A 23261-nucleotide genomic window follows, 5' to 3' on the forward strand; every position below is an offset into this window, starting at 1 on the left:
AAAAGAAAAAAAAAAAAAAGCGAAGAACCCTTGGATTTAATAAAAAGGCTCCTTCCTTGGCGAAGCAAGGAAAAAGGAAGACCTTATATGGCGTTCGTTTATAAAACAGCGGAAAAGCTGTGTTAAGGCTGCTTCACAAAAAAACAGATCCTTAACAAATTGTTATTGGTATATTTTCCCTCAATTTAAAAAGGTTTTCTTCTTAATAAAAATTTAAAACCAGTACTTCGCAGGGATTTAGATATAGACATAGATATATATATCTATACTAATTAATAAAAGGCAAAGCCCTCACTGACTCACTGACTGACTGACTGACTGACTGACTCATCACTAATTCTCCAACTTCCCGTGTAGGTGGAAGGCTGAAATTTGGCAGGCTCATTCCTTACAGCTTACTTACAAAAGTTAAGCAGGTTTCATTTCGAAATTCTACGTGTAATGGTCATAACTGGAACCTGTTTTTTGTCCATATACTCTAATGGAGGAGGCGGAGTCACGTATCGCGTCATCACACCTCCTACGTAATCACTTGAACTAAAAACAAGGAAGAGATTTACAGCACGAGTCAAACGCGGGAACGAAGGTAAATGACGTTAATTTTTGAGTGTCTTTTAATACTGTGCAAGCATACATATTAAAACATGTGCAATTAAACGTGTGCATTTACGGGGTGATTTCTCAGGCATAAAAGCTCGCCTTTTATCAAACGCGAGAACAAAGGTAAATGACGTTAATTTTTGAGTGTCTTTTAATACCGTGTAAGCATGCATATTAACACATGTGCAATTAAACGTGTGCATTTACGGGGTGATTTCTCAGGCATAAAAGCTCGCCTTTTATCAAACGCGAGAACAAAGGTAAATGACGTTAATTTTTGAGTGTCTTTTAATACCGTGTAAGCATGCATATTAACACATGTGCAATTAAACGTGTGCATTTACGGGGTGATTTCTCAGGCTTAAAATCTCGCCTTTTATTAAAAAGGTAAATGCTAACTGTTTTCATTCTGAAGGGCACAAACCACGTTGGATTTTGTAATGATAGTTGATTAGTAAGGTCTATTAAGGGATACGTACAGAATGATTAGTAATGCCTGCGAATGCCGATGCAAGTAGGAGAATGGGCGTGACCCAAACAACGATTAGTAACTTGTACAGTAAATATCTCTAAAGTCTGTCTATTAAAAAGCTATTATATCTTTCAATCGTGTGTATTGATTAAACTACGAACCTAACAAGATCACTACATGGTGTCAGAAGTGGCGGATTGCAAGAGGAATGTGAAGAAGAGGTTCAGCTTTTGAACGAGTCGCGTGTCTGTTAGTAACCCGAAAACGTGATCAGAAAGCGCTAAGACGTTCTAGCAAAAGAGAAAAAAAAATATGTTAGGATTACAGCCCCCACCAAATCTCCAGTTAAACGGAAATGTAGCTGAAAATTGGAAAAGATTTAAACACAGATTCGAGTTGTATCTTGCTGCGATTGAAGCAGATAGGAAAAGTGAAAAAATGAAAGCGTCTATGCTTCTACATGTAATTGGTGAAGAGGCGCTAGAGGTGTATAACAATTTTCAGTTTGAAGAAGATAGAGACAATATGAAATTGAACAAAATAGTTGAAAAATTTGAAACATATTGCAACCCAAAGCGCAATGTGACGTTTGAGCGGCACAAGTTTTTTTACATGTTTCCAGAAAAGCGGAGAAACAATAGACCAGTATGTGACGGAATTGCGTAAGGTAAATGCTAACTGTTTTTATTCTGAAGGGCACAAACCACGTTGGATTTTGTAATGATAGTTGATTAGTAAGGTCTATTAAGGGATACTTACAGAATGATTAGTAATGCATGTGAATGCCGATGCAAGTAGGAGAATGGGCGTGAACTAAAGAACGATTAGTAACTTGTACAGTAAATGTCTCTAAAGTCTGTCTATTAAAAAGTTATTATATCTTTCAATCCTGTGTATTGATTAAACTACGAACCTAACAAGATCACTACATGGTGTCAGAAGTGGCGGATTGGAAGAGGAATGTGAAGAAGAGGTTCAGCTTTTGAACGAGTCGCGTGTCTGTGAGTAACCCGAAAACGTGATCAGAAAGCGCTAAGACGTTCTAGCAAAAGAGAAAAAAAAATATGGAAGGATTACAGCCCCCACCAAATCTCCAGTTAAAGGGAAATGTAGCTGAAAATTGGAAAAGATTTAAACAGAGATTCAAGTTGTATCTTGCTGCGATTGAAGCAGATAGGAAAAGTGAAAAAATGAAAGCGTCTATGCTTCTACATGTAATTGGTGAAGAGGCGCTAGAGGTGTATAACAATTTTCAGTTTGAAGAAGATGGAGACAATATGAAATTGAACAAAATAGTTGAAAAATTCGAAACGTATTGCAACCCAAAGCGCAATGTGACGTTTGAGCAGCACAAGTTTTTTTACATGTTTCCAGAAAAGCGGAGAAACAATAGACCAGTATGTGACGGAATTGCGTAATAGGAGCTGTTCTAAGAAGAAACCGTCAAGACATCAAAGGACCAATAACCTCTAATCAGAAAACTAACACCAGCGAAACAAATATTAACGAGAAAACAAGTATAAATCAGGAAAGAACATCTCAACTGCAAACACAATTAACCAGAATATCAAAATGTCAAGTAAAACCACCAGAACGACTCATTGACACATGTTGAGGATTAAAGGAACATTTTCAATTAAGAAATACTGAATTCCTTTAACAGTTGTGCTTTTTATACATAGTTTGAATGCTGGATGTATGCCTGAAATGTTCTGGATAGTTCAGTTGTTTGAAGTGATCAAGAATTAAACGTGTGCATTTACGGAGTGATTTCTCAGGCTTAAAAGCTCGCTTTTTATTAAAAAGGTAAATGCTAACTGTTTTCATTCTGAAGGGCACAAACCACGTTAGATTTCAGCCGTTAAACGCGACAAAAATGTCGGTACAGTATACCAGATAAATAAGCGCAACATATTATCAGTTGTATTGTATGCTTACAATACATATAGAAATGTGTTAATCGTTAACTAATAGTATCGGATGGTGTTTTCGACTCGCACCTTGATTGAAACGATTGCATGTCTTGGTGGGTTTGCATAGCTTATTGTCAATATCTTTACACCTCTTTTTAAGACTTATTGACTGAAACGGGCTTTCATGAAAAAACTTAGGGCTTTTCTACAAGATACACCCTCCACAAGTTAAGGAAGTAAAAATAAAAGGTATATATTTCTGTTTTATTTAAACCTTTTAAGTTCGTATGCATAGCCCCATTTGGTTGTTTAAGTTTTTTTTTTCTTCAGTAATATTTAATCTCCTTAAAGAAAAACAACATATGCATTTTACTTTTTTTGTATCTCTTTAGCAATATTTTAGTGTAAAAGGATAACGAGTATTTAAACCTTTTATGTTACTTTATAAAGTTATTTTACACAATGTTGAAAAATTAATAAGAAAGCTGCATATTTTGGCAGCTGCTGCTTTAATTTTCAATGAAATGAAAAAAGCTCCCCAAGAGAAAACCTCAATGAAGAAGAAACAGTTTGCACTATCTAAAAACGAGAAACCCTCATTTATAAAGGTTTGCTGCAGATGACTTAACTGAAAATAAATGAATAGTTCCTATGTGTATAATACATATTTATCTATTTGACTTATGCCTTTATTCCAGCAACTTGCAACATCTGAGGTACAATTTGTTACATTACTTTGTTTTTTTGCAGCACAGGCAGGTGAAGTGACTTCCTCAGGGTCACACAGTGGTGTCAGTACCACGATTTGAACTGACAAGCTCCGGGTTTGCTTAAATATTACTGAAGAATGAAAAAAAAACGAAAACGGGCAAATGGGGCTATGCATACAAATGTCCATCCATCCATTATCCAACCCGCTATATCCTAAATACATGAGCCAATCCCTGCCAACACAGGGCACAAGGCAGGAAACAAATCCCGGGCAAGGTGCCAGCCCACCGCAGGGCGCACACACCCACACACACCCACACACCAGAGACAATTTAGAATCGCCAATGCACCTAACCTGCATGTCTTTGGACTGTGGGAGGAAACCAAAGATATGTGTATATGTAGATATGTATATATATGTATATGTATATATATGCTTACATAACCTCTTTAACATGCTACTTCTCCGCTGCGAAGCGCGGGTATTTTGCTAGTATATATATATATATATATATATATATATATATATATATATATATATATATTAGATAGATATATATAGATAGATATATAATCAATCCATACAACCCCATCTGACACAGCTGTTTTCACATAAATAAAAGTGCACATATTCAAGACTATAACCGAAGAATAAAGAAAGCAAGTTACAGTTGGTGGTTGATACGACAGCTTGCGTGGTGCAATGCTAAGAACTGCTGATTTCAAGTGACGGTGAGATACGAAGAAGGCAGCTTCGCCAGCGTTTGTGTGTCAGAACCCTTTTGGGGGGGTGGGGGGCGGGTAGTATGCATCGTGGTACACTGCAGAGCTATAGCGCGTCTTTATGTCAGATGGGGTTGTATGGATTGATTCTGAATGCGACTGCGAGAATGAAAAGTGAATTTTAAAAAAAAAAGCTAACTTTTACCAGTATCATAAGTTACACCGGCTGTTACAGACTGAAATCAAATTTATGTTGTTATTCTAAAATTGAAAGAATAAGAGTAGTTCGCTTCTTGAAGTGGAGCCATGCGGGATCGAACTCGCTACCCTCTGATTCCCAGTCAGGAGCTGATACCATTTCGCCACCGCGGCAGTTGTAGTAAGAGTGTCAATGTGGCATGCTAACACGGCTTTTTTTTTTGTGCAGTTATATTTTTGAATAAAAGCGCACGTGTTCTCTTATTTGTACCTTTTGTGAAAGTGTTTCATTGATATATGGACTTCAGGCTTCATACGTTATATAGTTTATGCCTACATTTTGTCATTTACTATTAGAATATGAAAAACGTTTTTGTTTTAAAAATGTGTTTGCACAGACTACTATAGAAACGGAACACACATGAAATGCGTGTATTCCAAATAACGCTATATTATTTCCACTCTAAAACTCCACTTCAATCCCAGATAATCAAATCAAGGCAAGGCATGAGCTAGGAGAAGTTCGTTCTAAGTCGGTGGGGGTATGGAATAGCTGGCTGCTAGTAGCTTGTGTTTATCAGCACATTTAGATGCCAAAAGACTGGCGGAGAGGTGCAAACGGATTTAAGACGCGATTTAAGGTGGGACGGATCTACGAGTTTTTTCGTAGACTCTGGTAATTCTAGTGTTAATGCCAAACCTCGAAGCACTGAGAGGATGGAAGCAGAGCTCAAACTATGGAAACTGGGTCCTCTGGATGTTAATGATGGAGTACCCTCATTGCACGAGATAAAAGGCAACCTCAGCCAAAAAACTATCGTGGTATTTGCCTGCTCTCTGTAGCTGGTAAAGGTTTTGCCAAGGTGGTACTGAACAGATTTAGAACTGCCTTGGATCAGAGGCTGCAAGACAACCAGGTGGGCTTCACACCAGGTCAATCCTGCCAAGATAAACTATTCAGCCTGCGTCAAATAATTGAAAAGTGCAGAAAGTTTCATTAATTTCATTTGATTCGGTACACAGGGTTTCTCTGTGGGCAATACCTAAATTGTATGGATTGCTGGAGAAACTGATCATGCTAATCAAAAACTGATATGAAGAATCCAAATGTTGTGTCAGAGCTGAAAATAGGCTGTCTGGGTGGTTGAAAATAGTTGCTAGTATGCTGCAAGGATGCATTTGGTCCCCTCTGCTGTTTGTCATCTTAATCAGTTGGGTGCTGAAGGTATCCCAAGATACCAACAAACAGAATGGTGCTTTGGCCACGCAGGAGCAGTAGATACACGGCATGGCTGTCTGGATTTTGCTGACGACATGGTCCTTTTACAGAGTACTGAACATGGATTGATCCCTGCCACAAAGCATCTCCAAGATGTTGGAGCCACAGCTGGGTTGAAGATCAACTATGACAAAACCAAAGCTACGCCGATCAGCCAACTGCATGACAATGTAAGCACCATGCGGTTACACCCACATGAAGGTAAGATTATTGAGATTGTACACAACTTTAAATATCTTAGTTCATATGTGACAGACGATGAATACCACATTGGTCAGTGCCGGGACCGCCTTTGATACAATGGACAAAGTCTAGAAAGATCACAACATAGGTGTTCATACAAAAATACAGCTCTATAATGCACGTGTAATCTCAGGATTAACTGGACAATGAAAATTCCGAATACTGAAGTGAACACAAGAACAACTCAACAAGCAGCACACAGCATAATAAGCCAGAAGCAGTTACAGTGGCTGGGCCACTTACTGCAGATAGATAACAATAGAATACCATGGCAACTAATGCAGTAGAGCTGACGCTCAGGACGAAGAAACCAGGCAGACCACAAACTCTCCGGGATGACGTCATACAAGCAGATTTGGCATTTCTCGGATCATCACTTGAAGCAGCAAAAAAAGCTGCCAATAAACAAGAACAATTGCTACATTTCATTGTATTGGCAATCAGTGCAGCAATGCACACAGCTCAATAATAATGATGATGAACATCATTCAGTATGACTGGTTTGGCAGTGGGTCAGTGATGGTCTAGAGTAGCATACCTTGGAAGGTCTCATAGACCTCCATGTGCTAGGCAACGGTACCCTGACTGCTGTTGGGTACCGGGATGAAATCCTCTGAGCCACAGTCAGACCTTATGGTGGTGCAGTGGGACCTGGGTTTCTCCTGGTGCAAGACAATAGCCGGCCTCATGTGGAAAGAGTGTGCAGGTAGTTCCTGGATGATGAAGACATTGATGCGATTTACTGGCCTGCATGTTTGCCAGACCTGAATTCAAATGAGAACCTCTAGGAGGTTATATATACAATAGGTGCATCTTATGCCACCAAGTAGTGCCAAAGACTGCACAAGAGCTCACTCTTGTCCTAATCCAGGTCTTTGAGGAGATCTCCCAGGACACCATCTGCCATCTCATCAGGAGCATGCTCAGACGTTGTCGGGAGTCCATACAGGCACGTAGGGGCCATGCACAATACTGAGTCACATTATGAGTTGCCATGCTGAAATTCACACAAGTTAGATCATCCTGTGATTTCAGTTTCTGACTTTAATTTTTGGTGTGATATTGAATCTGGCCCTCAATGGGTTGGTAATTTTGATATCCATTGACTATTGTTTAGTCATTTTGTTCCCAACGAATTACACAATATTACTCAGAAAAGATTTCCCATTTGAATATTCTTTTCATTGAGATCCAATATGTGATTTAAGTGTTCACTTAATTTTCTGAAAAGTGTAACTATATCTATATATATATATCTCTCTCTCTATATATATGTCTCTCTCTCTCTAAATTAGAGAGAGAGAGAGAGAGATAGACAGATATATTTTTAATGAAATCTTTGACAAAGACATCTCAGTGGAACTAAAAGCACATTTTCCTTGTAATAAAATACTTGCAATAAAATAACCGTACACCCTGTGCCCACCTCCAAACCAGCCCTATGGATAATTAACTTTATGACATTTATGCATGGTGGAATATTCAATGGGAGGTCTTGGCAGTGTTTTGGTTTTGGATCTCCTAGATGTTTATTTTCTCCAGCATCCTGCTGGCTGGAGTTTTTTTTCCCTCTCTTCCCTGGTCAAATGACCATAGCTTTGGACATTTGACATTTACCATTTTAATTAGTAGTGACTTAAAAACTGCATATAGGTAATGATTAATTCCACTGAAAATTCATCCTTTTTTGCTTATTTGTATTGTCTGTATGGAAGTATTCATCTTGTTAATTTACAAATAACTCTTTCTTCTACTTCTTGTAAAACACATAAAAATCAGATTTATAAATAAATGTACTTGTCTCTCTATTATAAAAAAAAAATCTTTGGGAGGGAGCCAAAACGTGATCTTCTCGGAAGACAATTTGAAGTCCCACGAGAGACACATTAACTTGTTCCCAGCTCTTAAAACAACAACAAGCGACAAGCAAAACACGAAGCTCGCCAGCAGCAGAAACCCAGCAGATGATCCGACCGCTTCTCCTTGCATGTGTTCAGCCAACCTACCCCCACTTCACAACACAGCGCAAGCGGCAGAGAAGTGGCAAAAGGACAGCTGCTGTACAGGCTTTAAAATGATCGACGGGCAGCGCGACAACAGCAACAGAAACCCAGCAGATGATCTGACCGCTTCTCCTTGAATGCGTTCAGCCACCCTAACCACTCCAACAACCCCCCCTTCACAACGCGACTGGCAGAGATATGAAGTGGCAAAAGGACAGCTGCTGTACAGGCTTTAAAATGATCGACAGGCAGCGCGACAACAGCAACAGCAGCAGAAAGAAAGCAGATGATCCGACGGCATCTCCTTAGCATGTGTTCAGCCGCTGAATGCATAGAAATGGTAGGTGCATTCAATCTAGGGTAAGGAACTTTTGTCCAGTGCTTTGGCTGCTGGAGACAGGTTCATCAAAAACTTATTGGTGTAAAATACTGTATTGTAGGATACAGTCATACCATAGTTTTGAGTGGTGTCTTGAATATAGTACATCGAAGTTTGAAAAGTGGTGTGCAGTAGTCTTGAGAAAGTGAATGAATTCTGAATGTTGATTGGTGTCCAGGTTTAGAGGTAAAAGCAAGAATGAAACATCTGTCATATTCGTAACCAGATGAAAGACAGAGACAGCCAAGTTATTATAAATTATTAGGGCTGAACACATATATCATGAAGTAAATACACACTGAATCACAAAATTAATGTAGAAACATCACTTAGGAATTAAAAAAAAAAATTAATGGCACAGTTTAGACTTAAATAATGACCTTAAACCCAAACTTTTAACAAAATCAAATTGGCATAGTAGGGCGGCGCAGTGGGTAGCGCTGCTGCCTCGCAGTTGGGAGATCTGGGGACCTGGGTTCGATTCCCGGGTCCTCCCTGCGTGGAGTTTGCATGTTCTCCCCGTGTCTGCGTTGGTTTCCTCCGGGCGCTCCGGTTTCCTCCCACATTCCAAAGACATGCAGGTTAGGTGGATTGGCGATTCTAAATTGGCCCTAGTGTGTGCTTGGTGTGTGGGTGTGTTTGTGTGTGTCCTGCGGTGGGTTGGCACCCTGCCCAGGATTGTTTCCTGCCTTGTGCCCTGTGTTGGCTGGGATTGGCTCCAGCAGACCCCCGTGACCCTGTGTTCGGATTCAGCGGGTTGGAAAATGGATGGATGGAAATTGGCATAGTATACAAGACACAGACATGTCAAAGTAAAAAATGACTGAAATGACTGTTGACATTGAATGGACTGCTAAAGACTGATTTAAAAGAAAGAATACACATCTCTTAAAACTTGTTCATCACCATCAACAACTGAAAATTATGCTCTACACAAGTACTGTGTCAGAGAACGGCAATCTCTAAGCTGCTCCAAGCTGCCCCTTCAGACAGTTTAGCACATCAAGTAAGAGATTTAATGCTTTTGTGGTGGATAGAATCATAGTGTGCCTTAGGATTTTTTCGGTTACAAAAATGTGCCACCACAGAAATATGGTTGGAACACATTGCTCCACCTACACCTTTGTTCCTGGCATGCTAAAAATGATCTCCAAAACTGTTGTCTCACTTAAAAAATGATACAGTGCATTACTTGGTTATGCTGCGTTCTTGATAAATTAGCGAAGATACTGCAAAATGGAATATTGGGTAAGGATAATCATTATACTTCTATTTTGTAGAATTTTGTCATTATAGCTCTGTAAGCTATCTGGCAGACCAACAAGTTAATACAGAGGTACTAGAGACTTATTTTGGTTTTACTGCCACTCAAAGATAACATATTTAGCAATTATGTGATATGAGATTGAATCAAAGCACTTACTCAAACATGAAATGAAAAAAGAAAAAAAAAAAAAAACAACATTTTTACCTTTTCTGTAGCATTGCGCCAGGACTGCCATAAACACCCCTCCCCACCCCCTTTCCTTCCACACCCCTGCACCGATGTCAGTATGTATTAATCAAGAAAATGAACACTGTTACTCCATATTGACATGTGGCATATTGCTGTGATCAGCATATTACAAAATTTAAACCGTTAAGTAAAAATTTGTATATATATACTGTATATAAATACAGTACTGAATGTATATATAATTACTTAGGTACACACTTGACTTTTTTATATTATTGTTTGGTAATGTTAATAGAAAAAAAATTACATGAAAATATCGCCATGACCAAAGCACTGCCTAAAGCGTTTGCCTCGTAGCTGGCCCTGAATGCAACAATATTTTTTAACCAGTAACGGCACACTGCACGATAATGTACAGTGAATATACTTGACTTGAGCATTCATAGTTTTCATACCCTTTCTCTGTACATTTAGCATTTGTTTGCTCAGAGGTTGATGCGCTTGCTCCTTCCTGAGCAGCTCTTCTTTTCTCCACCCTAGGGGCCCGCTTCTTCTCTTCTTTCGTCTGCATCTTTTCACATTAAAACTGATTAAGTCAGTGTTTGTGCTGTAATTACTTAGTACGTTTTCCTTAATTTTTCACTTAAGCTGGCACTTAAGTCTTCAAACTACCTCAAGAATGATTTAAGATATGAAGAGGTAGAGGAAGTGACGATAAAGGTGGTAGGGATGAGAATGGCACCCGTACACATGCGCATCCACACGGCCACCCTACTGGCCGCTGCCGAGAGTTGATTCTGCAATAAAATAAAATAAAAATAAAAACAGGAATAACCTTAGAGGTCAATCATCACCCGAAAGCGGATAGTAGACGTTACATAGTATATGTGTATCTGGTCAATAGTTCTAACGGTTTGCGAGTTGCAGGTGATTTAAAATCCTGGACAGACAAATGGACAGCCACTCTAGCGTATTATATAATGTTTAACAGACCATTAATCATATAAATTAACACATTAACTTTTCTAGGCCTAATAATTATACAATATACTAATAGCCCTTTTTTATGAGTTTGTTCATCATTAGAAATAAATAAACCTTCAAATAGCACATATCAAGCATATCAAAGTGCTTCTGAGGATGGTGAGGTGATCGGGTGGTTCTTATACTACTTTGAAACACGTAATATTGTATGCATTCTTCTGAGTTTTTATTTGTTATGTTTTACAATTACATGGTTCACGGGAACAGAGTATATCCTGGCACCAGTGGGATACAGTCCTAAAGAGGGTGCTAGTGCATCGTTGTACCCAGTCATATACACAAAATCACACAAAGGTTAAACATGGTCTTATTAAAAATAAGATAAGAGCTTGACTGTTAAAAAAAAAAAAAAAAAAAAAAAAAAAAAAAAAAAGATTGTATAGTTTATATTGTAGACCTACTGTGTGATTAGTGTCAGGCTGAGGTATTCTATAAAACAATTTATAATTAATAGTAAAAGTAATTGCTCTATGATTTTCCAACATTACTCATTTGCTGCATGATTTTATAAAAGTTTCTTAAAAGTTGCCTGTTTTTACTTCAACCAAGTGAATCAGTCCTTCCATATTCCCAGAACTCTTTTTTGTGAAGAATCAGCAGCTCTAAATTGTCCTGATTTGAGTGTGGGTGAGTATATGCATGACTGCTCTATGGTTGCCCCCTATCCCATCTTTGGTTGGTTCCTCAGAGCTGCTGATTTGAGCTCCATTTTGGTATCCATCTTAAAAACTTTATTCTGTATGATTTCAAAATCTAGGAGATCATACTGTCAGAATAGTTTGAGATCAGTTTTCCTGATTTTTATCACTCAGAATATATGAAAACAACCAGTACACTGTTAACCTTTATCTATACTATATACTCAAATGTAAAGCCTTGGAGATACATTCCTTTAATACAATTTTTGTGAAAGCTACTCTCACCACCTTGTGACATTAAACTTATTTTTGGGTGTGTTCATGAATCCAAAGTAAAACCAGCGAAATCCATGTCAGGTTCATGAAAGACCAGGGCCCAATTCAAGAACTCTAGATCCACTGCAGGAACCAACCAAAGATGGGACATGAGGCAACTGTTGGGCAGCATTGCATACAGACACACTAACTCAAATCTGGTTGATTTAGAGCTACAAATGAACCTAACACACACATCTTTGGGGATTTAAAGGATAATCTCAATAGCTGGAGAAAAGCACACCACTAACAAGCAAAACTCATACAGACAGAGACTAGGCCAGTATTTGAATAGTGGGCTGTCAAGCTGAGAGCCAGATGGACTAACCACCCTACCACCATGCTGCCTTAATTTAGGCTGGTCCACACAAACATCCTACAACTTTAATACAAAACATGAACAAGACATTTCTTATTCTATGTCTGATATGATTAATGTTGAAGTTATTAATAAATTCTCATATATAAAAGTATTTTTAAATAAACTAATCTGATAAGGTGTTTTACTAAATTACAACAGTATAGAGCTTCCTTTTGTTCTATACTGTTAAAAGATGCAGTATTTACAAATAAATTTATAGTGACAGATGTGCTTGTACATTTATTTTTTTCCATTTCAATTTACATAAAATTGTTCAGTCTAGATTCTATGAATTTTTGTAAAAAACTACTCCAGCTAACTTCCTATATGTTAATTCAGCTCTCCAGTGGGATGGTATGCTAATGAAGTACCATGATAAAGACAGCTCTATTATATGAATTCAAAACCAGTCAATTAAAATGCTTTTTTCCTAAACTTTTGTTTCATTTTGATTTGTTTTCTTTGCATTATTATATGTGCCCTAAAAGGAACATTTCCTTTAAAGAATAAGCTACTATAATAAAATTGCTTGCTTAAACCACAGATGAAAAGGCACACTTTCTAACATATTGCTGTGTAAGTTCTGACTGTGTGCTTTCACCACTATTACTTGTTGCTCTGCATGAATGGTGTCAAAGAGTATGATACTTGAAATACAACAAATTGTAAAGAAAACACATGATCAGCCATGAATATACAGAGAAATTTAGTTGATCGAGAAAGATTACTAGAAATGAGGTGGCATAAACAGGAAAGTAGAAAGTTTAAAAACAATATTGTGACCATGAAGGTGTTTACTGAAGAAAAAAAAAAAATTATCTCAGAAACCATGACCAGTAAAGCTGTTGAATTGTAAGCCAGTTATTGGGTGATTAAACTGTTGAAGCTTAAGCTTAGATTTATTGAGAGAAGACAACTATGTGACAGTAAAACACTGTGCCAACATTGCTACTGTCTGCAGCACATTGAGGTCTTGAGCTGAGTAAATGCCATACCAGAATGCTACGCACACAGTCAGTAAGGACTCCATTGTCCACTTGTAGAAGATGGTGAGCATATTTGATGTATAATGAAGTAAAGGCATTGGTGAATCTTGTGTTGTGCCCATTTGCATGTCATCAGTGATGGATACTCCATTCTCTTCACAATATTTTCTCACATGAACTCTTTAAGTGTGGACTGCCATCTGCTTCTTGGTGTTAATGCTCAGCTTCTTGGTTTCACTGACCTAAAAAATTACTGTCTCTGCATGACTGTGTCAGAACTAAATCTCATCATTGTGGGTGATAGGGCTTATGATGGTACTATCATCAACAAACCTAAAAATTACTGTCTCTGCATGACTGTGTCACAACTAAATCTCATCATTATGGGTGATAGGGCTTATGATGGTACTATCATCAACAAATTTAAATAGATTCATTAACAAATTTGTAAAAATCTATATAAGAGTATTTCACATCAATATAAGCAATTACAGTGGTGTGAAAAACTATTTGCCCCCTTCCTGATTTCTTATTCTTTTGCATGTTTGTCACACAAAATGCTTCTGATCATCAAACACATTTAACCATTAGTCAAATATAACACAAGTAAACACAAAATGCAGTTTGTAAATGGTGGTTTTTATTATTTAGGGAGAAAAAAAAATCCAAACCTACATGGCCCTGTGTGAAAAAGTAATTGCCCCCCTGAACCTAATAACTGGTTGGGCCACCCTTAGCAGCAATAACTGCAATCAAGCGTTTGCGATAACTTACAATGAGTCTTTTACAGCGCTCTGGAGGAATTTTGGCCCACTCATCTTTGCAAAATTGTTGTAATTCAGCTTTATTTGAGGGTTTTCTAGCATGAACCGCCTTTTTAAGGTCATGCCATAGCATCTCAATTGGATTCAGGTCAGGACTTTGACTAGGCCACTCCAAAGTCTTCATTTTGTTTTTCTTCAGCCATTCAGAGGTGGATTTGCTGGTGTGTTTTGGGTCATTGTCCTGTTGCAGCACCCAAGATCGCTTCAGCTTGAGTTGACGAACAGATGGCCGGACATTCTCCTTCAGGATTTTTTGGTAGACAGTAGAATTCATGGTTCCATCTATCACAGCAAGCCTTCCGGTCCTGAAGCAGCAAAACAACCCCAGACCATCACACTACCACCACCATATTTTACTGTTGGTATGATGTTCTTTTTCTGAAATGCTGTGTTCCTTTTACGCCAGATGTAACGGGACATTTGCCTTCCAAAAAGTTCAACTTTTGACACATCAGTCCACAAGGTATTTTCCCAAAAGTCTTGGCAATCATTGAGATGTTTCTTAGCAAAATTGAGACGAGCCCTAATGTTCTTTTTGCTTAACAGTGGTTTGCGTCTTGGAAATCTGCCATGCAGGCCGTTTTTGCCCAGTCTCTTTCTTATGGTGGAGTCGTGAACACTGACCTTAATTGAGGCAAGTGAGGCCTGCAGTTCTTTAGACGTTGTCCTGGGGTCTTTTGTGACCTCTCGAATGAGTCGTCTCTGCGCTCTTGGGGTAATTTTGGTCAGCCGGCCATTCCTGGGAAGGTTCACCACTGTTCCATGTTTTTGCCATTTGTGGATAATGGCTCTCACTGTGGTTTGCTGGAGTCCCAAAGCTTTAGAAATGGCTTTATAACCTTTACCAGACTGATCGATCTCAATTACTTCTGTTCTCATTTGTTCCTGAATTTCTTTGGATCTTGGCATGATGTCTAGCTTTTGAGGTGCTTTTGGTCTACTTCTCTGTGTCAGGCAGCTCCTATTTAAGTGATTTCTTGATTGAAACAGGTGTGGCAGTAATCAGGCCTGGGGGTGGCTACGGAAATTGAACTCAGGTGTGATACACCACAGTTAGGTTATTTTTTAACAAGGGGGCAATTACTTTTTCACACAGGGCCATGTAGGTTTGGATTTTTTTTCTCCCTAAATAATAAACACCATCATTTAAAAACTGCATTTTGTGTTTACTTGTGTTATATTTGACTAATGGTTAAATGTGTTTGATGATCAGAAACATTTTGTGTGACAAACATGCAAAAGAATAAGAAATCAGGAAGGGGGCAAATAGTTTTTCACACCACTGTACATTCAAAGGAATATTTTCTAATACAAACAAGAATAAATGCGCATAAAAGAGAACTTTACAGACAATGTCTGATCAGTACAAAACAGTAACAATGTTACTACATAAGCTCAATTCAAGATTTTATAGTACAAAGACGTACAGGACTGCAAGTCCCAAGGACATTGTAAACAGCAATGAGTGGATACCACCAGGTCTCTTTTTGAAATGATTGACATAACAATGCTTGAACATAAAGTTGTCTTTATTGATCGTTCCTTAAGGAGTAATTTTTTACCACCTTAAGTTATTTAAAGAGGTTATTCCTCAATTCTGAGGTTTCACAACAAAAAGTAATTCACTTTTACACTTAAAATGTATTAAATATAACACTTTATTGTTTGAGAGTCAGAAATACTTTACAAATAAAGAGTAAAATATTCCTCAAAAACGTGTAACTGTCAACATTATTATATTAAAGTATAAAAGACAAAACTTCACAAAACTTGTCAACATAAAATTATCTAATGGACATAACGTCTCTAACTTTCTTGTTACATCATAAACATTTACGAAAACATGGCTAAAAGACAATGATGAACTTGTTGATAGTAAGTAACATTCATGCAGCATCTTGGCATTTATCTTGCTTAATTTTTACTTTGCAAATTTTTTTTGTGATTTTTTCCCCCACTAACTATCTCTAGTTCAATAATCAAAATCTTTCCAATCTTTTTTGGGGCTTAGACAGTTTTAAAGTCTTCAAAATATTTGAGCACTAAAAACCTTCTCTACATCAGCAGTGTAAATTGGAATGGCAAGTACAAACTCAATCAACCTGAGAAGAATGGAGAATGCATCCTTATGGTGATGAGAAACAGGATGCTTCTTAGCTCGTTTTATTCTCTTCAAACACAGCCACTCAGTGTCATGGGCACAGATGATGTCTCTGTGAGGACCAATGTTCTTTGAAGGATTTCTTCATAGAGTTTACAAAGAATGGTATCATCATAAACTACCTGAGTTATCTTAGTATATGCACATTTTATTTTGACATTTTCTTGTTCAGTAACTGAAAAAAACAGTTTAAAATCCATACTTATATAAACATTTAAACATTATTATATATGTACTTCTGAATTAGTTAATTTCAAGATAATTCAACAATATTTCCATTTACCATAAACAAACTCTTTAAAGCTGTTTTTGTAATAACATGCATTTAAAGTCTGGTTCATCTGTGAGCCACTTTCTGTAACACGTGCTAGATTTTATATATGCATCATTAGCTGGTTAAAAGGCTAAAAAAAGCTGGTTAAGTATTACTAAAGAGCAATATTTAATCGATGAGTCAAATTTATTCAAATTTCAAATGTCAGAAATTCATGGTGCTTTAAGTTTACAAAAAAAACAAGGTTTGAGGATTGCGAGAATTTACACAGCTTTGCAATTTGAATCCCCTGCAGTTTCCTAAAGATGACTGTGAACAAGCCATAGCCCTAATGAGCTAATTAAGGTCTGAGACCTTTGTAAAAGTTACATGAGACCTCAAATATCTTGGGATGCCCAAACTTTTGCATGGTGCTCTCTTTGCTTTTACCACTTTACAATTGTACAAAACAAAAACAATACACTAATCTTGCATAAAATGCTGAAAAGAAATGTGTCATCTTTAGCTTTATGCCTGTTAAGAGCCAATCTTAGAAAGTTAAAAGTTTTGAGTTAAACTCAAATTAATGTTTGCTTAATTTGAATAGAATATAATTTATTCCATAGTCATAGACAGTGGTATAGTCTTTTCCCCCTATAAGTTAGTAAGAAATAGAACCTTCTTCCTATAACTGAGAAACAGTGTGATATTAGATTCTGTTGTGTTTAGAACAGGTCCCAGTAAGCAGGGACTTGAAAGACCCATTTTCAAGTAAGAAATGGGATAAGCATACAGTTTTCTGACTGCTTTGAAATGGTTCGGAAACTTTTTGAAATGGTTCATAAATTAAAAGTGATTAGTAACGATTTAAGATGTAACAAGATTAAGCTTAGAACTAAATTTTTCTTATTATAATTTTTCCTTTTTTTTTGCTATTTTAATTTTCTTTTTTGTGTGAACTGTTTTACTTTGAAACTTAACTAAACACTTAAAAACAAAGATATTTTGTCTGTGGAATCATTTCTGCGCGTCAGGCCTTTGTTGAATCCCATTTTTTAAGTTAGAGCTGCAGAACTTTAGAAACTTTGGGAAAACGCAGCCATAATACCTTTTTGGTAATCAGCAAGGATGCCCAAACTTTTGCATGCCACTGTGCTTTTTTTGTGGTACTCGCTACTCTTCAGCAATTTGCAGCATTTTTATTACAACAAACAGGTAATGGACATTTATTTTTGGATTATGTAACTTAAGGACAATAATGCCAAAATCCCCTCTAAAGAAAATTGTAAACAATTTTCAGTATTTTTGTGTTATTAATTAAGATTTAAACATATCATTCCTTAAAAGCTTTTGAGCTGATATCCTGAACATATATTCACAAATTACATTTCAAGGTTTTGGCAGGAATAAATATTTTCCAGATTAAAAGGTTGAACCTAAACTGAAGTAGCTAACAGAAATATTGCTTAGTTGTAATCAGTTCTCAAAAATAAAAACCATTAAGTATGTAACTAACAGCGAACTAGTAAGAGAAAAAAACCTCCAAAATTATTCCCAAACCATCATTCACTACTGAGAAACAGTTTTTCTTAATTTGAGTGAAACATTAAAAAAACTGTAGGAATTCTCTATGTTCAGGTACTGTTTCTTCCTGTAACACCTGGCACAAATACAGTAGGGCGGGGAGTTGTCAGAGAGTAAGTACATCTACAGGAAGTCAGCAAATTGGAAATATCTGAACAGTAAACACTGGCAAAGGATGTTCATGTTTCTGACTGCTGCAAAGTGCATTCTCCAAAGATATCACTGTGGGAGAGACTTAGTGGTGATAAATGAGGAGCTCTGTAATATTCTCCTGAGAAATTAGGGGAAAAGCAATGCAACATATGCCAGAGGTGATTAACATAATTTCTCAATATTGACTAAAGGAAAAACCAAGCTAAGTAAGCAAATATGTAATAGACTTGCATGCCATTATGGGGAAGCATATGTTCCTAGGCCAAATAAGCTGGACTAATGTTGTCCATTCAATAGACCGTACTGGAAAGATTACCCAGTAGCTAGTAATTTCCCAACCATATGGTCCCTGACTGGGATGGATGGGACAACTGGGGAGGTTTATTTGACCATGTTAAGTCTATAAGGGGAAATGAACTGCACAGGCACAACATAAGACAGACAACTTTATGTTAGTATTCCCATAGCTATACAAGTTCCAACCGTGATATCAGGATTTGGTCCAGAAGTAAACCCATGGAGAGGTTTTAAAGCCACCCTATGCTATGGCTGACCTACGATGAGTTAAGAGCTTGTAGAGTGATTTGGTAGAAGGTAGGGAGGGAAGTGCTGAGTGAGAAATGGAAGGTGAAAGTATTTTGTTGGTATGTAGGAGATGGGCTAGTGGGTAAACCACATTACGTGACAGAAAGGCTGGGAAACATCTCTCTATTATAAAAAGAAATCCTGTCCCCTTTCCTGATAGTCTACAATACGTGATCTTTCTCGAAAGATAATTTAAAGACCCGCGAGATGAAAGAGACCTGCCACGGTGCGTCTCATGGTAACATAGAACGAGAGTCTTGCAAGACACACCCTACTTACAAGCAGTACCAAAAAAACAAATCAGTAGTGTAAAGGCAGTCACGCAGCACACACAGCTCCAGGGCTCTCAGTGCATATAAAGTGTATAAGGTCAGTACGGTAGAAATGAAATGAATAGGGTAGAAATAAAACGTCGACGATTAAACGAAGAAGAAAGAAAAGCGCGGAGAACAGAGACCCAAAAGCAATGGAGAGAAAAAAATGCTAAAAAGAAAAACAATAATCTAGGTTCAAATTTAGAAAATAAAGAACGTGATGATCAGCCCGGAACAAGTGAAATGGAAAAAAAAGCACGTCCAATCGGGCATGGAGAAAAGAGACTCAAATGTGCTGGACAGAAAAAAGAGCAAAAAAGAATAATCGAGGTGCAAATTCAGAAAATAAGGAAAGTAATTATCAGTCCGGAACAAGTGGAATTGAAAAAAAAGCACGTCCAATCCGGCTCAGAATTAAATGACAGTGAGTAAAAGACAAAGTAGAACTTCATAGAGACGTTTACAAATGTTGGCGCTAAACACATGCAGAGCAGGTTAGAGACTATGAAACTAGTGAAATTAGAAAGGCTCAAAAAAAAAAAAAAACTGCCACTATACACATGTGGAGAAAGCTGCGACAGCAGCTAACCCAACCGAACGCAAGCAGTGTTATACATCCTGCAAGAAAGAATTCAACCACGCCCGTGGCCAGAAATAAAAGACAGGTATTGCTTTTACAACGTCATGCGAGACCAGGCAGTGAGCCATCATTTAAAACAAGTCAACAGACCTCTAAGCTAGCAGTTGTTGGATTGCTTTTGGCAGGCAAGCATCTTGTGCTCAGAGCTCTTAAAACAACGACATGCGACAGGCAGAAGAGGCAGCTAGCAAGCAGCAAAAAGACAGCAAATGATTCAAAGGCATATCCTTAGCGTACATTCAGCCGCAACACCCTTCACAACACAAGCAGTATTATACGTCCTGGAAGAAAGAGATGTATCCTCACGCGGGGCAGGAAATAAAGAAACAAGTATCGTTTTTACAAAAGTTTTTAAAGAAAAAGTGAAAATAATGCATATGTAACAATTCACAAGAAAATAACAATCTCTTTAAATTGTAGGTTGCCTGCCTAAGGTAAAGTCATCCCTGATGAATGGGGACGTGGGAATGAGGGGTCCTTTCATCGGATTAGTGGTATTTCAGATGTGGAATGGCAAAATGGGGGAGGCAGCTTGATGAATGAGGTCTCCAGGACTTAAAACAAATCCAAATCATATTATGTGATATCATCTAATGTGAAATTCTACTCCGTGCTTCTAGAATTTTTATTTTTATACTGCATTGAGGATTTATTCTGTTCTATGTATTGTACTGTACGGCTCAGAATTAAAAGACAATGAATAAAAGGACAAAGTAGAACTTCATAATGATGCTTACAAACGTTGGCGCTAAACACATGCAGAGCAGGTTAGAGATTATGAAACCAATGAAATTAGAAAGGCTCAAAAAAAAAAACAAAAAAACAGCGCTATACACATGTGGAGAAAGTTAAAGGATATGAAAGTAGGAAAATTAGAAAATATAAAAAAAAAAGTAAAGATCGCAGTAGTGCAAACAATCAAACTGCCTCATTTAACTATGCACCAGTCTAACTTTGGTTTTGCACAATAATTACTACACTATTGCTCCTTAACACTTAATTCTACTTTATTCACATAATTATACTTATTTATTATGTTCTACTATACTGTTATCTTTCAATCTATGACTTTTTGTTAATTTAACTGATATTCGTCTAACTTTGCACAGGTTTTGATAAGTGGATCAGGATGCATTTCACTGCGTGTTGTCCTGTATAACTACGCATGTGACAAATAAAGAATCTTGAGAATTTCAAAAACGGAGTTTACCGCACATGCATTTATTGGTTACTTTGTTCATGTATATATATTAATCTGTCTGCTTATTTAAAAAGCTACATTTACCCCAGGAGTCAAAAATGCTGTGTCTAGCCCTTGTACAAAAACCTAGACAAAAGCTGGGGTATCACCTTGGTAACCCCATGTACTTTTGGAACTGTGAGAGGAAAATAGCACGACTTTACAGACAGGAGCCCAATGCAGAACTCTACTTACTTTTTTACTTTGTAAAAAAAAATTATTAACTGCTGATGATGTAGATCGTTTTGTCTGTGCTGAAATTCCAAACAGAGAAACCTGTCCTGACCTCATTAAAAAGATTCAGCATATTGGGACTCGCAAGATTACAAATATTGTTTTTTACAAAAGTTCTGAAATAAAAGTTAAATTAATGAAATAGCAGCAATTCAAAGAAAAAAAATCTTAAAAAAAAAAAATGAAACACGGGGGTTGGCGAGCGAAGCGAGCAGGGGGCGAAACCCCCTAGTCTTACAAAAAATTATATATGTGAAGTAGTTTTGGTTAAAGGCATCAGCCAAATAATAAGTAATAACTAGAGCTAGACCCAAAAAGAACCATTAGGTTTTCCTTTATGCTCAGTATTTTGTGTTTTTCCTAGTGACTCTCCCTAATGTGTGTTTAACAGTATGGGCAACGCTAGATCACGTCTATTATCTGTATCTTGTTCTTTACATTTACATTTACCACACTAGATCACTCCTATTATCTGTATCTTGTTCTTTACATTTACATTTACCTATCAGGCTGACGCCTTTACATAAGGTGACTTAAAAAAAAAAATGATACAATTGGTTACATTTTTTTTTTGGTTTTTCAATTGGAGCACGGGCAGGTCAAGTGACCTGCTCAAAGTCACACAGTGTCAGTAGAAGGATTTGAACCCACAACCTCAGGGATTGAAGTCCAAAGTCTTAACCACTATACCACACTGACTGTGTTTTACACTACCTAATTTATCTGCTTTTTTACGGCTAACCTTAGAGAATGTATGTTTAAGTATTTTTTTTAGTTTGATTAATTTTTTACCAAAGAACATATTAAGAACTTAAAATAATATCTACAGAATGATATTGAGACTAAAACAGATTTTCAGTTAAGGCAACTTAAAATGGAGGTATTTGTTTTTTCATTACAAAAGCAGAAAAAGATTATTACCCAATATGTGGTGTTGGCTCTCTTTGTAGGGGAAGTTTAACTTTGGTTTTGTCAGTGTTTCTCCTTGTTTCTACAGTAATCCAAAGGGACAAAACTTTAAAACTGAAAAAGAAAAAAAAAAAAAATTTCTTAAACATTCAAATATTACCACAAGAAATGTAGTAAGAATTATTTATGATACTTTCTGCCTAAGTTACAACATACTGTACAATAGCAAACAACATTAGTTTTCTAGTATATTGCACCACAATTTTGTTGTGAGTGTGGCTAATCCTGTTAGCAATGCCTACCCATGATATTATTTTTGAGAAAGTGCATTTGGAATATGAGTTAATAAATGAGTGAATCAACAATTAAGGAGGATGTCATCTTACCTTACCACATGCTCACTCAATTAAGAAGCTTTTTTTGTATTTCACCTTTCATGTTTAACTGTATTTTCTACCTGAAACACTGCACTTTTTGATTACCTTTTTTATGGTATCATGATACCTTAATTATTCATGACCACTAATGAATATGTAAATATTAGAATAACAAAATAAAGAAGCATGAAATTATTATAAATTAAATTATGGGTTGGTAAACAGCAGGAAAGCAGTAATATATCAAACAAAAAAACAATAAACTTAGAAATGTGTTCAAACTTCTATTAATAAGGGGGTTATACTAGTTATCTAATAAAAGCCAAAGAATGTTTTGCAAAGGAAAATGAATGCAAAAGACATACAGGCTCCTCAAGGCTAAAATGATAAATGCCAGAAAATGATTGTCTTTTCTCACACACCAGAAACTAGCAATTATTTTTCAAAAAATAGATTCTCAATCCTCAAGAAACTAGTTCCATATACTGATAACTTCAATGCAAAATTACACTCAAAGTTTGTATTAACGTCAACTGAGATTTTTGTACTTACTGAGATTGAGAGAATACCACAAGCTGTCTCAAATATAGGTAAACCAGCTGGGTGCCTGCATTTAATAAATAAAATTAAACAAAAACCATGTACTGTGGCACAAACAAAAACGAT

The 23261-nt window shown here is 36.9% G+C and overlaps 1 protein-coding gene across 3 annotated transcripts in view; it reads right to left on the reverse strand.

Annotated features, from left to right (window-relative positions):
• LOC114648067 (hippocalcin-like protein 1) overlaps positions 1 to 23261 on the reverse strand; it is a 205577-nt gene that overhangs the window by 87884 nt on the left and 94432 nt on the right. For 2 of the 3 annotated variants that reach the window (XM_028796869.2, XM_051924927.1), the window contains exon 2: positions 22231 to 22332. The exons of the other annotated variant lie outside the window; for it this stretch is intronic. The gene's annotated coding sequence lies outside the window, so the exon portion shown is untranslated. The remainder of the gene's footprint in view (positions 1 to 22230; positions 22333 to 23261) is intronic. 3 annotated transcript variants of the gene reach the window in all.

The sequence above is a fragment of the Erpetoichthys calabaricus genome, chromosome 3 (assembly GCF_900747795.2).
Source record: "Erpetoichthys calabaricus chromosome 3, fErpCal1.3, whole genome shotgun sequence".
Taxonomy (NCBI): Eukaryota; Metazoa; Chordata; class Cladistia; order Polypteriformes; family Polypteridae; genus Erpetoichthys; species Erpetoichthys calabaricus.